We start from the raw sequence: 14,899 nt of genomic DNA, 5'->3' as shown, positions 1-14,899 counted from the left end.
GGTGGTTATTTATCTGACTTTTATTCAGATGTCTCATTTCTGCAGCATCTGATCATCTCTTGGCTGTGTGGTGGCAAAACTTCTTTGGTTCTCTCAGAGGTGTTTGTTCAGAGCCTAGCAGGGGATGGAAGGGAAAGGAGAATGGGGTTTTTACAGAGTATGGAACTCCTTTGGGGGCACCTGATGGTTTAGTAAGGTGGGCTGTATTCCCACAGGGAGCCCATAGGTGACAGAGGAAGGGAAGAGGGTGCTGGGGACTTGCTGAGAAGAGAAATAAGAAGTAAAAAAAGGCCTTTATGTGTGTGTAATTCCTGATACATAGAGAGACTCTCTGGCCAGAGTTGTGCATCAGCTGAGGCTGGGCTGATGCTTGGGAAAGGAGGAAGAGGTCCCTTCTCAAGGTGATGCTAGAGGAACCCAGCATTCCCGGGAAGATATGGCCAAGGCCTGTGAATTTATTGCATTTTTTTGCTGGAAGAGGGCAGGAGAGTGTCACGTGTGCATGCAGAAAAACCCTGTTTGACATTTCCTTTCCATTCAGGAAGGTCACTGCTGAACAGTCCTTCCCCCTGTGTCACCATGTTCTCAGTGAAGTGAACAAGATTAGAACATATTGTTGGGGGAAAAAGAAATGAATCATTTCCCATTTCGGAAAAATGACTTTTAAACCTTCAGCTTCCCCTTAGATGAGCTAAATACCAATAAAGGGCAAAAATCAGCTTTGTGCCTGGAGGTCCTCTCCCCTTCCTCGCTGGTGTGACCGGGTTTTATCTCTTTTGTCTGGATTGCATTCAGTGCAGCAGCTTTTAGAATGTTGTTAATGCCAGGTTCTGGCCTATATTTTCTTTTCTCAATCATGGCTATTATTCTGGTTTGTGCAGCCCTGTGGGTGGGCCTGGCCCTTTGTGAGTGAATAAAAAAGCCACCTCTTCTCTGCAGAGCTCAACAGTTCAGCGTAGAGCTCCCATTCTGTGTTTTCAGAGCCCTTTTATAGAGCACGGAGCGGAGACCTGGACTCTCCCCCCCACAGGGAAACATTAAATGTTTCAGTGATATCCCTGAACAGCTCCAGAAGAAAATGCCTTGTTCAAGCTGCACTTGCAAATGTTTCAGCACTTAAAGTGGATGCTGGCGAGGAACAGTTGCTGCTCCGTTCATCCTAGCCCTGGGATTAGTTCTGCCTGAATGAGAGGCTGTTTCTGAGAGGCTGCCCGGCCACCAGGGGAGGTCTGAGAGGTGCAAAAAGATCAATGGAAGGAGAACGGATGGTCTGAGTGGTGGAACAGGAGGGAACTGAAACCTGCTCCCATCATTAGTGGGATTACACTAAGCATGACTACGGCTTTGTTGTTCCACACTCCTGCAAATGAATTATTTCCTGAATGCTTAGAAAGTGAGCAATTGATTGGGTGCTCGCTCATGAAGTAGTGTTTGTAAAACAAAGGCTGTGTTCTAAGGGACATGAATCTAAACTTGCTCTTAGATGCTCCAGGAGCATTCTCACTCAATACCTTTTGATTTTAAAACCCAGAGGAAAAGAGCAGCCCCCTGAGGTGTCCTTGTCCTCCCCATGGGCAGCAGGGGAGGGGACCAGAGGCAGCACCTCTGCCCCTGGGCTGAGACCCCACCTGCAGAGCTGCCCCAGCCCTGGGCCAGCAGCACAAGGACCTGGAGCTGCTGGGGAGAGCCCAGAGGAGCCCCGGAGCTGCTGCAGGGCTGGAGCCCCTCTGCTCTGGAGCCAGGCTGGGAGAGCTGGGGGTGCTCACCTGGGGAGGAGAAGGCTCCAGGGAGAGCTCAGAGCCCTTGCAGGGCCTGGAGGGGCTCCAGGAGAGCTGGGGAGGGACTGGGGACAAAGGATGGAGGGACAGGACACAGGGAATGGACTCAGACTGCCAGAGTAGGTTTAGATTTGATATTAGGAAGGAATTGTTCCCTGTGAGGGTGGGAGGCCCTGGCACAGGGTGCCCAGAGCAGCTGTGGCTGCCCCTGGATCCCTGGCAGTGCCCAAGGCCAGGTTGGACAAGGCTTGGAGCAGCCTGGGACAGTGGAAGTTGTCCCTGACCATGGCAGGAAGGTTTGGAATGAGAGAATCCTCGTGTCCCTCCCAACACAAACCAGCTGTGACCCCACGACCCCATGACTGTGGTTTGGATTCCCATTCCTGATGCTCCAACACCGATACTGGGAACTGAGAATTCCAGACTCTTCATGGGGCTCTCAGGATCCTGATGGGAGAATTCCCTCTTTGGCCCTCCCGGGAGCTCCCAGGGCCAGTGCAAGGCCTCTGAGTTAACAGCTTGTTATGCTTAAGGAGCAGAGAGCACTGGAAATTACTATGGCCCATATGTTTCTAAAAGGGTTTTAATGTGGATTAGGGGCTTATGTAACGTGTGAGCCTAACCCACATTTGGCTTAATTTATGGTGTTTTCTCCATGTCTTTAAAAAAAAGGCTTGTTTCCTAATGATAAGCTTGAGCACTAATTTAATTTACATTTTACTGCTCCTAGGCACAATCAGAAGACACTGGAGTAAACATTTAAAGCCCCTTATGAAACTATTTGTTGGGTTTGCCATTATTCTTTTGGCGCTTTTTTTTTTTTAGCAATGTTCTTGTTTTCCCCTGATGAAGTAGTCTACTTAGGTTTGTTTTGGAATTATAGGATCCAGAAATTAAAACAATGATTCTGCTACAATCTGTAGTCTCCTTGGAGAAATGAAAAAAAACAACCTCAGGAAAGTTCGGCAACAATAGGAATTTTCCAAGCTCCTGGAATAAGAGAAGACCAGAAGAGAGCTTCTGACACGCAAAAAAAAAAAAAAAAAAAAAAAAAAAAAAAAAAAAAAAAAAAAAAAAAAAAAAAAAAAAAAAAAAATTAAAATCTAAGTCTAGAGAAAAAATCCTAAAACTAAATTATTAGATGGTGTAGTTAGTGGGGTGGAGAAAAAATGAGGTTAAATTGGTGATGAATCCTGAGTTTATCACAAAAACCCTTCAGAAATTTCGAATCCTGAAGTGTGTTTTTTATTCCATGTGTTTCCCAACAGACACTGCCATCCTTCCCGTGCTGCACTGGGGAAGATGTGGGCTGTGTTTTTCAGAGCAGACATATGTTTGTTTGTGATGTGTCAGGGGTTTGTTGCCAGCTTGATGTACTCTGGGGTAGTTCTGAAATGCTGAGCTGTTTTAGAAACAGTTCCAAATGAAATCAGAAATGCGCAGAGATTCAGATTCTCTGCCAGCCAACTAAAAAAAAGGGAAAAGACAAAAAGTCATCTGTCTTTTGTTATCTGGTATTGTAGTTATTGCTAATTTGAAAAGAATCTCTCAAATTCACAAGGCATTTCTTCCCTGCACAGAAGCCAGGGGGATGAGTGCCCAATATCCATTTATTTGTGTTCAGAATTGGTTTTATCCTTGTTCTGACTAATTTCGCAACACAGAAACTGAAGGGGCTTGGGGATTTTCTTTGAAATTCCTGAATTTCTCCTGTCCAGGACTAATTTCTGTATTTATTTTAAATGTCTTTTTACCAGTCCTTGTCTCTTGCTCTGGCCTCAAGGCCCCTTTAGGGAACTAGGGTTTGCTGTGTGTCTGAATACCTTTGGAATCTCTTCCTGCCATGAGTCACTCAGTGCCTCGCCCTGCTCCCACCGTGGCCCTCCTGGGAAGGTTCCAAAACTCTGGAGATTCTCCTGAATATCTTGTGCTGGATCCCAAGAATTCATTAATCTATCATTTCCCAAACACTGATAAAACTCCCATTTCTGAACACGGGTTTTCAAATTCCTCCTCCGAACTGTGAATCATTCCTGCTAGGGATGCTTTTCGGGTGGGGTTTTTTCACCTGTGGAAATCTTCTGATGTTTCTCCCAGCCTGGAATACGGTGATGTCCTGAAGTGGTCTTGAGGTTACCTGCAAACATTTGCCTTTTCAGTGTCTCCTTTTAATGGCTTCTCAATCTTCTTTTCTTGCCCCCCGATTGTAATTCCACTTCTTAAGTTAAATGTTGTTATCATGGATTTGAGTTTTGGCTTCTCAGCCTCCCAAAAGGTCAGATTTGAATACTTTATGGCCTCCTTTGCCGAGAAAAGGTTCAGTGGCTGCATCTTGAAACAGGTCACATACTCTGCTTGAAACTAAATCAAGAATGACTTTTCCTTTGTGGGTTTTGGGGCCAATTAATTGAAGAAGCAATACTTTACAATGTTTAAATTAATCCTGTCTGCAAGAGGCCCTGTCCTGACGGGTACTGGGTCTTTGTCAGCACAAAGCCAAAGCCCAAATTCAGCTCCATCCCAGCGACACCAGTACACAGAGAACATTTGCCTTTTTTGATCCAAACACTTCTTAAATCCTTGTTTTCCTCCCTGAAACTCACCCCGGTTTTCTGAGCTGTCACTGGGTTCATTCTGTGGGTTTTAAGGCAGCCAGCCTGGTTTCTCCTGCTCGGCGTGCCTGGGAGCCGTGGCTCTGTGCACACAGGTACGTCTGCTCCAGCCGAGGCTGCTTCCCGCTTTTCTGCGTGTGCTGGAGTGGGGATGTCTGTGTTGAGCTGGGCTTTGCTGTCACTGTGCTCTTTGTTTCAACCCATCCCTTCCCTGAGAATTCCAGGGAAATTCCATCATTTTCCGCCCCTGGGAAAGCACAGTCCTGCGGTGAACGTGAGCACGTCCTGCCTTTCTCCCAGCCTCAGCTTTGAAATTCCCCTTCCCCTCTGTGGTTTTAATTCTCTGTCACCTTGCTGGGCTCCTCCTGGGACACTCAGCTTGGAGAAAGGCAATTGCAGGGGACCAGGAGTGCTGGCCAGCAGGAGAAGGGAAATGAGGATAATTATTGCACTCACAAAGCACAGCCCTAGCCCCAGGGAGGCAGCGCTTTGTCCCAGAGCCCCCAAAGTGTCACTCACCCACAGACTGCGACTTGCAGAGTGCACACAGGAAGCTCCAGCCCCTCTCTGAGACACAGCAATGAGGCTCCATCACAACCTTCAGGTGAAGAAACCCCTGGAATGCAGATTGCTGGAATGGGAGGGATAATGGCAGCCTGCATCGCCGTGCACGTGCTGTGACAGCCTTTCCTCTAGCGTGTCCTTCTGGTCCCAGCAGAAGAAGGGAGAGGGAGCTTTTGGTCCTGTCAGGTCCTTCAGCACCGCAGCTCCTTGGAATAATGAAGGATGAAAATGAGGGCTCAGCTCTCAGTGTCTCTGTTGCTGGCAAATGCCCTCCGTGGGGTGTTCTTGTTCTCCCTCTGCTCCTTTCTGTACACGACAATGAAAACACTGCTTGGAATGAGTTAGAGCTTTATGGCAAAAGCATTCTTCATCTGAAAATGAATTCTAACATTCTAGGTGGAAGAAATGGCCTGTGTGTAAATATTTCCTTTGCAGATAGCACAGCTATGAACATAATTTTACACAATTGAACCAAATGACCTTAAGTTATGCCATGCTGGCCATCGGCTACCAAGTGTATTTATCAAAGCTGCTGCTGAGACACAGGAATAGGGTGAGTTCTACCTGCTCCTAACCATAAATAGAAAAAGAAGGCACAGGAGGAGACATTAAAATCCTGCACAGCATTTTGTTTGCAATAACTACAGCAGAAGTGTCTTCCTGAAATGGTTCAGCACTGACCTGCAAACCAGGATTAATTTCTTGTTGCACGCTGCCAACAGTAGACGTGTTTTTATTGTACGTGCAGATGTGGAGGGAATTGGAATCAAACATGAGCCAAGGGCCCTTCCTGCCATGCCCTCAGCACTGGTGAGCCTGTGCTTTAAAAAGTGAAAGAGAACAAACAGGATCCACCCAAAGGAAACCCTCCAGTGAAAAACCCAAAACACAGTGGCTTTAAAATGAAGGCTGGCTTTACAGCCCTCTTTAGACACATGTGAGAAGATGAAGAAATGTGAACATTATGCTTTTGAAACAGGAAGGTATCAAAGATTTATTTTGCTCTTTTCTAAAATAAGATTCTTTGAGAAGCCCCAGCTGTACCTGGGCTGGCAGGAGCACTGTGAGCTGTACCTTCCCTTTGAATTCAGCACAGCTGGCACTGGAGGCTTTCATTTTCCATGGATAATCCAAAGTGCCTCAGAAACCCTCTTGAGCGAGTTCAGGCAGCCACACAAACACTTCTCCAGTGCAGGACCCGAGGTGCCAAGAGTCTCCCCCTCTCCTCCAGTGAATCTGGGGAGTGAAGCACTTCAGCCACCTTGGAGATGGGAAGGACTTGCCACTTGTTTGGGATCCCAGCTTGCTGGCACCAAAGCTGATCTCCTGCTGTCATTCAGCCCTGCTCCTGGGCCCTTCATAATGTAGAAAACATTCCAGCTAAACATTCTGTTCATGGAAGGCGAAGGAAAAGAACTTACCATGTGTTTGAAAAGTATTTGCAGCTTTGGGGGTTATTTTTGCAGCTCTCACCTGCATCACAGTATGGAAATGAGGAAATTGGGCCATAAATTATGAATCCAGCTGTTGGATTCCAGCTGGAGCTGCTAGTTTGGCCTGGGAAGGTAACACTGAAATCAAACTGGGAAACAAAAGAGCTACCACCAGAAATGAAGGAGCCCCACAGGCAGAGGAGGCAATGGCTCTGCGCAGCTGGAAAGGCAGGAATGGGAATCCCTGGGATGAGCCTGGCAGAGCCTGTTCAAGCAGCCATGGAAGGCCAGAGTGAGGATGGTGGATTGGAATCCACCAGGCCCTTCTCTCCGAGCTTTCATCAGAGATGAGCCCCTACAGCTTGTGTCTCCACAGCCTGGAGTTTGGGATGGAGGCTGGAACACCCAGCTGATGAAGAGCTGACAGATCCCCTGGCTGCCTTGTGTGAGCACAGACCTTGTGCTTGTCCCATTCCCTGTCCCCTGGTGCCTTCCCAGGCTTGGTGACACCTCATGACAGATGTGATTGCTCCTTGCAGGAGTGCAGCCAGCTCTGGCTCCCCTGTGCACCCCTTCACCATGCACCCTGTAAATCCCACTGCTCCCAGTCCCCACTCTGGGGACACGGATGGGCTGGAGCAGGACATCTCCAGGGGGCACCCAGGGGATTCCAGGAGCTGCACCCACCATGCTTTAACCATGGCACACTGCAGGAGCAAGCATGGGCTTAAACACATGGCTGAGTGTTTGCTGGGTGGGCCTCAAAGCACAAAAGGAAGGGATAGGTTCCTCCTCCAGCTACCCTTTTAAAAGCAATTCCTTGTGCTGTTCTGGGGAAATGATGCTCTGAGGAGCTCGGGTTGCCTGCTGTCAGTGAGCATTCCCAGCACAAAAGGCAAAGTGAGAAGCATGTGAAATGCTGCTTCACAGGAAATAATTATTCCAGTGCATTGTTTAACTGCTCCTGTAACAGGTGCAATTAGCAAAAATGCATTGGCCCGACTCTTCTGCACAATGCCCAGTTCCTTAAGCTTAGCAGGCAGCAAAGCCTGTGCTGTGAAACACATTTCCACCTCCTAATTAATAACCTGACAGTTTCTACCAGGCACAGCTCTTTGTTTGTAATTAGTGAAGGAAATTATGCTGATTTTTTGTGCTGAACAGCCCCTTTTCCCCACACTGTAACTTACACCAGGAAAAACTGTGGTTGTTTTAGTCCTAACCTAAACAGCCTCTGGATGGGCTTTGGTCACTTTTATAGTGGAGGCTGTGGGCAGATGTGCATTTAACATTTGGAAATCCTGCAGTCCCCAGGGAACAGGGCAGTGTGAGCAGAGAGGACTCTGCAGCCAGGGACACAGATAATGCCTGGAGCCCATTTTAGGCTGGGTTTGGAAGGTGTTTCCCTGAGGAGCAGAGAGGAGCCTGAAGCCAGGGACACAGATAATGCCTGGATGCCGTTTTAGGCTGGGTTTGGGAGGTGTTTCCCTGAGAAGCAGGTTGCAGGGGAAGCACACCAGGTGCCTCTGTCCCTGCTGTTCCCAGGCCTGTGGTGGATGGAGCTGGGAATGCTCAGCCTGTGCAGATGGATCCACACAGGCAGGCAGCTTCATTTCAGGCTGCAGGCTCCAGCTTTTAGGAACAGCCTCGGGGCCTGCCTCGGGAGCTCCTCTGTAGTAGCTTTGATGTGACAAATGTAGCCATACACGTGCTCATACAGAAATTAAAGGGAACAGGGAGAAGAGTGAAAAAAGAGCCCTAATCAGTGCTCAGGATGATGGATTGCCTCAGAATGAGACACCAGCTCCGTGCTGGTGAAGAGGGAATGCAGGGAGAGGCAGGAGCAGCTTGGAAAGCCCTCCTGTTCCCAAGGGATGGATGCTGGCCCTGGAGCCAGGCAGAGCAGAGCTCTGTCCCTTCCACAGGGGTCCCCAGGGCAGGCTGGGCATGGCAACACCTCTGCCCAGGGCATCACAGGGTGCTCTGAGCACACCGCCTGTCCTGGCAGCCCAAGCACTCCCTGTCGGAAATGGGTTTGCTTTCAGCTGTGTTATCCTGAATTTATGGCTGAGTAAGGAATGTGCAGGACTCGTTACCTGGATAAATGCTAAAGGTGTCAAAATAATGTATTTCATTTGTAAAAGTTCAGAATGAGGAAAAGCTGATTTACAGGCAGACGGTGTTCTGGTCCCTTTCCAAGATTTTTGCACATAAATACAAAGGTCGACAAATGGAGCTTGTTTTTCCGTGGAGACTACAACAGCTCTTGATTTAGTAAACCACAAAAGTCCATGTATCAAAGCAAATAATTTCTTAATTCATTGTAGCATTCTAATGACTCAGTGTTTATTTTGATTTAAAGCTGGTTTTTAAGCCACCTCAGTTCCGTTCTACTCAGGTGGAATAGATAATTCTCTCTGGCATGAAGCAGGCACTGCTACATCGTATAGAAAGATTTCTTTAACCTTAAAACACTGCACTAATCCTTGTACCTGGTAATTCATTGCACAAATCCTTGTACCCAGTAATAAGATTCAGGTGTCTCCTGGAAGGTCCCAGTGATCTCTGGGAGGAGCTGCCTGACCCAGGAAGGTCACATTCCTTTTGGACAGACCTCAAAATCATTTAGGGGCTCCAAGTTCTTTTTCAAGCATTCTTTACCCTGAGAAAACACCAGTCAACCAAACTCCCCTGGATCTTGCCATCACTGTTATTTAGGTAAAGCAAGAAAATCTCTCATTTCTGGGTTTTGTGGTTTTAGAGCCTTTATTTCAGTCTCTAAATTCAGGCTCTGAACTTCAGTTTTGTGTTTCCAGTCTCCTAACTGAAGGTGACTTGCAGTGATTGAAGAATCTTCCCTTCATGGTCTTTTTGCTCTGTCCAGCACCCCTTAGCCAAGCAGGAGAAGAGCATAACAGAGAAGCAAAGTTTGGACAGTGCCCCACTTCACTTCCAGCAAGTTCAACCTTTGATCTGCTGCAGTCAGGGGTGGAAAACATGGCAGGATATTCCTTTTTCTCCAAGCTCCTTTAGGCTCATTACTCTTTGGCTTTAAAACGGTTTGTGTTTTCAGACTCCAACAGCTGGCATTTAAAATATCTCCATGACACAGCCAGCGTGAGCGTCACAATTCCCACATCTCTGGGAATTCTGCAAGGCTTGTGTACTGAGAGTCTCCTTCTCAGCCCCTTCACCTGCAGGAATTCTGGGGCTGCAGATTCTGAGAGTTTTCAGTGTAAAATTAGCAACATTTTCCCATTAACAAGCAGGTATGTGCTTTTCCTCCCAAACAGGACTGCAGAGCTACAGCACATCTGTGCAGATGTGAGAACAAAAACGAGCTGATCAAGCAACAGAAATATTTTTATTTCCTCTAGTGAGGTTTTTTCTTTGTGTCTCCTGGTTTGTTTCAAGGACACATCTTACACAAACATACACACAAAAATCTAAATGGACAACCAGAAAGTCGAAAATTTGCAAAATTAAATGTCACTTCCAATAAGTGGGTGGCTGGGTCAGCAAATTCAGAGGCCAACATGGGCCAAAAATGCTGCATAATCTGCATAGGTATTTGTATTGGTCTTTCTCCAAGTAATGTGCTGTCACTGAGAAGAAATATGGCATTTCCAAGGGCCAACTGCTTCCCTGGAAAAGATTATTTGTCAAACCCGAGTCTCAACATTTAGCAAAAAGGAAAAGCATGTTGTCCTTCTTTTGAAAATGTTGGATGATTTCTAAGGGTTATGTAGGTAATAAAAAATCCCCAAATTCCAAAATGTAGCCACGTCTGGAGCTTCCTATTGGCCAGGGCAGGAGGGGAATAAGGGAAACATCCAGAAATGGGAGAACACTCACAGGAAAGGAAGGAATAGCATTATAAACTTCTAAATTCCTGAAGATAAAGGAATAATAGTCACATTTTCAGCTTTCTGTCCTGCTCAAAGGATGTAGAATTGCCTGTGGCCTAAAGCTCTCGTTTGGTGCTGTGTTTACTCTGTGTGACATCAGGAAAGGCCACCAGGCACAACAATCCCACAAAGCTTTGTCTTCAGCTGCAAGGAAATCCTTTTAATGGAAGGGATTGCGAGGTGCTCCCTGGAAGATGGTCCCTTTGCTCACTTCTGGAAATACCCAGCTGCTCTCCTTCCCCTGGCGTTTCACAGCCAGCACTTGGCTCCCCTGGCTACATCCTGGATCCAGGGAAGGCAGCTCTGTCCCTTCCTGTTCCCAAGGAGCCAGAGCAGCCCAAAAACCATGGGAGCAGAGAGGGAATGTTTCCAGCAGAGAGCTGTGGAGGTCAGCTGTCAGCTCTGAGAAGTGAAGATAGTTTTATTTGGGGAGGGGAAGAGCAGAGGTGTTTTCCTTTTTCCTTGGATTAGATGGAAGGTGCAGCATAATTAACAAGGAGATAAAAAAATAGGGAGCTGCTGGAGTCCAGTGGAGGCTACAAAGATGCTAAGGGGTCTGGAGCGTCTCCCAGGAGAGACTGAGAGAGCTGGAAAAAGAAAGCACAGCCTTGTGTGTATGTTAATGGTGTGCACAAACCCCACCCTAGTGTTCCTGAGTGCATGCAGAACCTGGCAAACAGATTATTACCTTCCTGACAGCCCTGTGGCTCCCTAGCTGCTGCTGAGTTGAAATTTGCTCTGTGGATGTGCTGTGGAGCTTCAGCAGCTGCTCAGGAAGAAGGGCTTCACCACTTGGGGAAGTGGAAATCCAAATGTTAAATAATTACAACCTCTTGCAGTCATGCCTGCTGCAGACAGAGTTCTGACAGCAACGTGATGTTCTGTTCTTGCCTGATTTGCATTCTGGAGAGTTTGGGTTATTCCTTGGGATGCAGCAATGAGCACTGCTTTGTGCTCCACCTCCTGCATTGTCAGAGGTTGCTTCGTTCCTCTCAGCCTTTGTGTTCAGCTCAAATCCCAAACCTGAGTGTTGCTCTGAGCCTTTGTGCCCAGTTCAGGTCTTAAATCTGGGTGTTCCTCCTAAATCCCATCAAGCTGTGGGATGTCAGGGATGGGGAGATAATACTGTGGCCGCAGGAGAGAAGGGAAAATCAGGATTCAGCCCCTCTGTAGTGGTGGTACCAGGGACAGGTTCCCTGCCTGCTTTTCCCCGAGCACTCAGGAGCTTGGCAGGGAGGAGGAGTGGGTTTATATACCTCCTGGCTGAGGAATATAAACACACTAAATTTATTCTTGAGACTGAGCAGAGTGGAGCAGGGCCCTTTCAGACCCGTGGTGCATCCCCCAGTTGTGTGTGTTGTCATTTTAGTAACAGCAGCTGCTGCTGTTGCTGCATTCTGTGCACATTCACTGCATGGGCTTGCTGAGGCAGAGGGGGATTATAGTGAAGAAAACCAGCTTTACAATATTTTAAATCCCAGATTTTGGCCCCAGGTGAGTGTGTATTGTCTCTCAGGAGCACGTCTGTTGGCTGCAAGGCACAATTCAGGCAAGCCACTGTAGGTCAGGCCTGCCTGTGATTCGGGCTCAGTGCCTCTGCCCACATTTTCAGAGAGCCCTGGCAGCTCCCGAGCAGTTCTGGGAGGAAATGAGGTGTGCACACTCCGAGGATTGCCCAGACTGCAGGGGAGACCCAGCACTGGAGCAGGCAGCTGGGAAATACAGGGTGCTCAAACCTTCTTTGCCCGGCGAGAGTGAGTGAACTTGTGCATGTTGATGTTTCCTTCAGCTGAGCTCCTGGACATCCTGCAACCCTCCTGGAACAGCTTCCATTGCACCGGGGGCTTCTTACCCAAAACCATCTGTACCAGATGAAAATCATTCTCATTTTAAGCAAATAAATATTTACGGCTTTTCAGAGTCATGTATCACTTGGGGCTCAGCTGCTTCAGTGTTTGTGGAAAGGATCTCAAAACCAGCTTTTTTCAGGGGTATAAAATCACTGCAGGAAGTGATGCCCCAGACATTCCCTTCCAATCACCCTGAACTGGAAGGCTCAATTGGCTCTGAGTCATTTCATTCTGCAATGACTGTTTTCATGGATGTGATTTAAATTATGCCAAAAGTTTTTAATTGAAGTCACCCTTGTCATGCAGATATTTAATTTGGATTGATATATTTTTAGCTGTAAACCACTGTCGTGATTTTTGGAAAAGGTTCTTAAAATTCATGAGCGTGTTTTAGTACAACACCATGTTGGTTGTGGCATGAGGTTTGTGTCAGTCACTCACTCCCTGGCTGCTGAGGCTGCAGAGGTGAAATTCCACCTCAGAACCCGTTCACAGCAGCAGAGGTTGTTGCTAGGCTTGTACTGTTTCAGCAAAAGATGAATAAAAATAATATTTCATAAAGGTGGGCTTGCAAAATCTTGTGACTTTTCCTGTGCTGGTGTAGTCACTCCCCTGCAAGAAGAGTTTTTCTGTAGAATTCTGGTTGTAGTGTTCAGCATTTTAAGTAAGTGTTTTAATACAAGAATTTCAAGAGCCAGAGTCCAAAAAGTGAGCAGAAAGAGCTGCAGACATCTTTGGGTTTTTTGTTTGTTTTGTGTTGGGGTTTGGTTGGTGGGTTGGGGTTTTGTTTGTTTTGTTTTTTGTTTTCTGGCACAGAACTGAAGTGGAGAAGCTGTGGAGTGTCTGTCCTTTGAGTAATTCTGATTGCAGAAAGCAGCTGATCCAGTGTGTGGTAGACAAGGACAGGCGCTGTGGAAGATTTCGGAATGTAACGGAAAGGCAGCTGGGGCTCTTCCTCCCCCTCATCCACAGAGATAAGCAAAAAAGTCCCTCTGAGGTATGCAACTCCTCCTAACTTCAGTAGATTTCCATCCCCTTTACTAACTACTAGACCCACCATCCCTTTGTGACGTAGTGAAACCCCTTCGAGTATTTAACCCCAAGATACAAGCTAATAAATCGCCATTTTGACCATCCACCATATTGGTGTCAGCGTTTGTCTATGGCCCGAGTGGCTGGGGTGAGGCTCAGCCGCCGTGCTGTCCTTTGGAACCAGGTCCCTCGCCTTCTAACTGAAGGCGACACCAGTGTTGAGCAGGAAGCCAGATTAGGTGGCCTCTGGAGGTCTCTTCCAGCCTCTGCTTCCTAAAATTTAATGATTTGGAAGTCATCTTCACGATAAGTTATAAACCTGAGGATTCCCACATAGTGAAAATCAGTATTTTTGCTTCTCCAGACCTCGAAGGAAGTCTCTATTTATGGTGCTTCCACAGTTCCTGCTGCATAATCCCCGTTCCCTGAGACTGGGCTGTGTCCTGGAGGAAGGACAAAGCAGAAGCCTTTGCTTTGGTTTATGTTTCCTGGGACGCTTAGGGATCATGGAATAGTTTAGGCTGCAAGGGACTTCAGAGCCCACTCAGGTCCATTTTGCACCCCTAGTGTGCAGCAGAAAATTGGGCAGTGGCTCTCAGCTCTCAGCCCCTTCTGTGGGGCTGGGGAATCAATCCCACCCCGAGCACCCCGTGTGAGTCCCTGCCCTGGACATGGGCTCTGATGCGTCCTGAGCACAAACAGGACCTGTGGCAGAACAGAAACCCTTCCTGAGGTGCCACAGGTGATATCACCTCAGCTGCCTCTCCCTCTTGCTCTTGTGAGACCTCATTTTCCTCACCATGGATGCTCAAGGCTCCCCTGAAGCAGGCAGTGACATCCCAGGGGTTTTCCTGTGGCCTGGCTGGACCCACAGAGGCTGGGCTTGCCCCAAATCTGCTGTGACAACTGCACAAGGCGTGGAATTAAAGCAAGCTGGCAGTCTGTGTATGGCTTCTTAAAAAAGGTAAATGGAGCAACAGAGGCAGGGAACAGCTCAGAGGGAACTTTGCTGTTTTTCCCCTCCTTGCATGGAATGCTGATGAGGGCTTTTTTGGGGAGGGGTGGGGGCTGTAAACAAAAATACTCCTGCAGCTTTTGGCTGTGAAATAGCAGTCAGAGAAAGCCAAGAAGATTTCAGAACATGTTTCTGTTCCCTTCAAAGATTCTCTCTCCTTTTTTTGCAGCCACATTTAATATTCTCTGCCTATCTAAGGTGCATTTAGACACACAGCATAATCAGACATGCTTCCCCAAACTGTGTCTGGTCAGAAGGAGAGCAGCAGAGCACGCCTGCAGGAGTGTGTGGCTGCACCCACACGAGGGAGGGGGTGCTTCCTGCAGGCTTTACTCCAGGGATTTTGCATTAGCTCAGGAAATCTGCTCCTCCCTTTGCTTTGGGGCATGAGTGGGCCTTGGCTTTTCTCCCTTTTCCAGGTGACCTTTGAGACAAGTACAGAGAATGTGTTCTGAAAAAGTGTTGTTATCTCAAGAGGTGCTTTAGGAAACAGAAAACCAGCAACAGTCTTGGTGTTTGTTTGTCTAGAAGCAAGGCAGAGATGCCCAGGATAAAAGCAGTGGCACCCTTTGGTCCGATCAAAGGTTAATTGAGTCTGCACTGTCAGTCAGGCTGAAGGAAGCAGAGCAGGATTTTGGAGAGCAGTAAGTACCAAAAAGCCCCATTTAGTGATCTGCAGAGGCTGTCAGCTGCTTGACAGCAGGGAG

Source organism: Prinia subflava, chromosome 25 (assembly GCF_021018805.1).
Source record: "Prinia subflava isolate CZ2003 ecotype Zambia chromosome 25, Cam_Psub_1.2, whole genome shotgun sequence".
Taxonomy (NCBI): domain Eukaryota; kingdom Metazoa; phylum Chordata; class Aves; order Passeriformes; family Cisticolidae; genus Prinia; species Prinia subflava.
Note: the sequence above shows the minus strand (reverse complement) of the source record.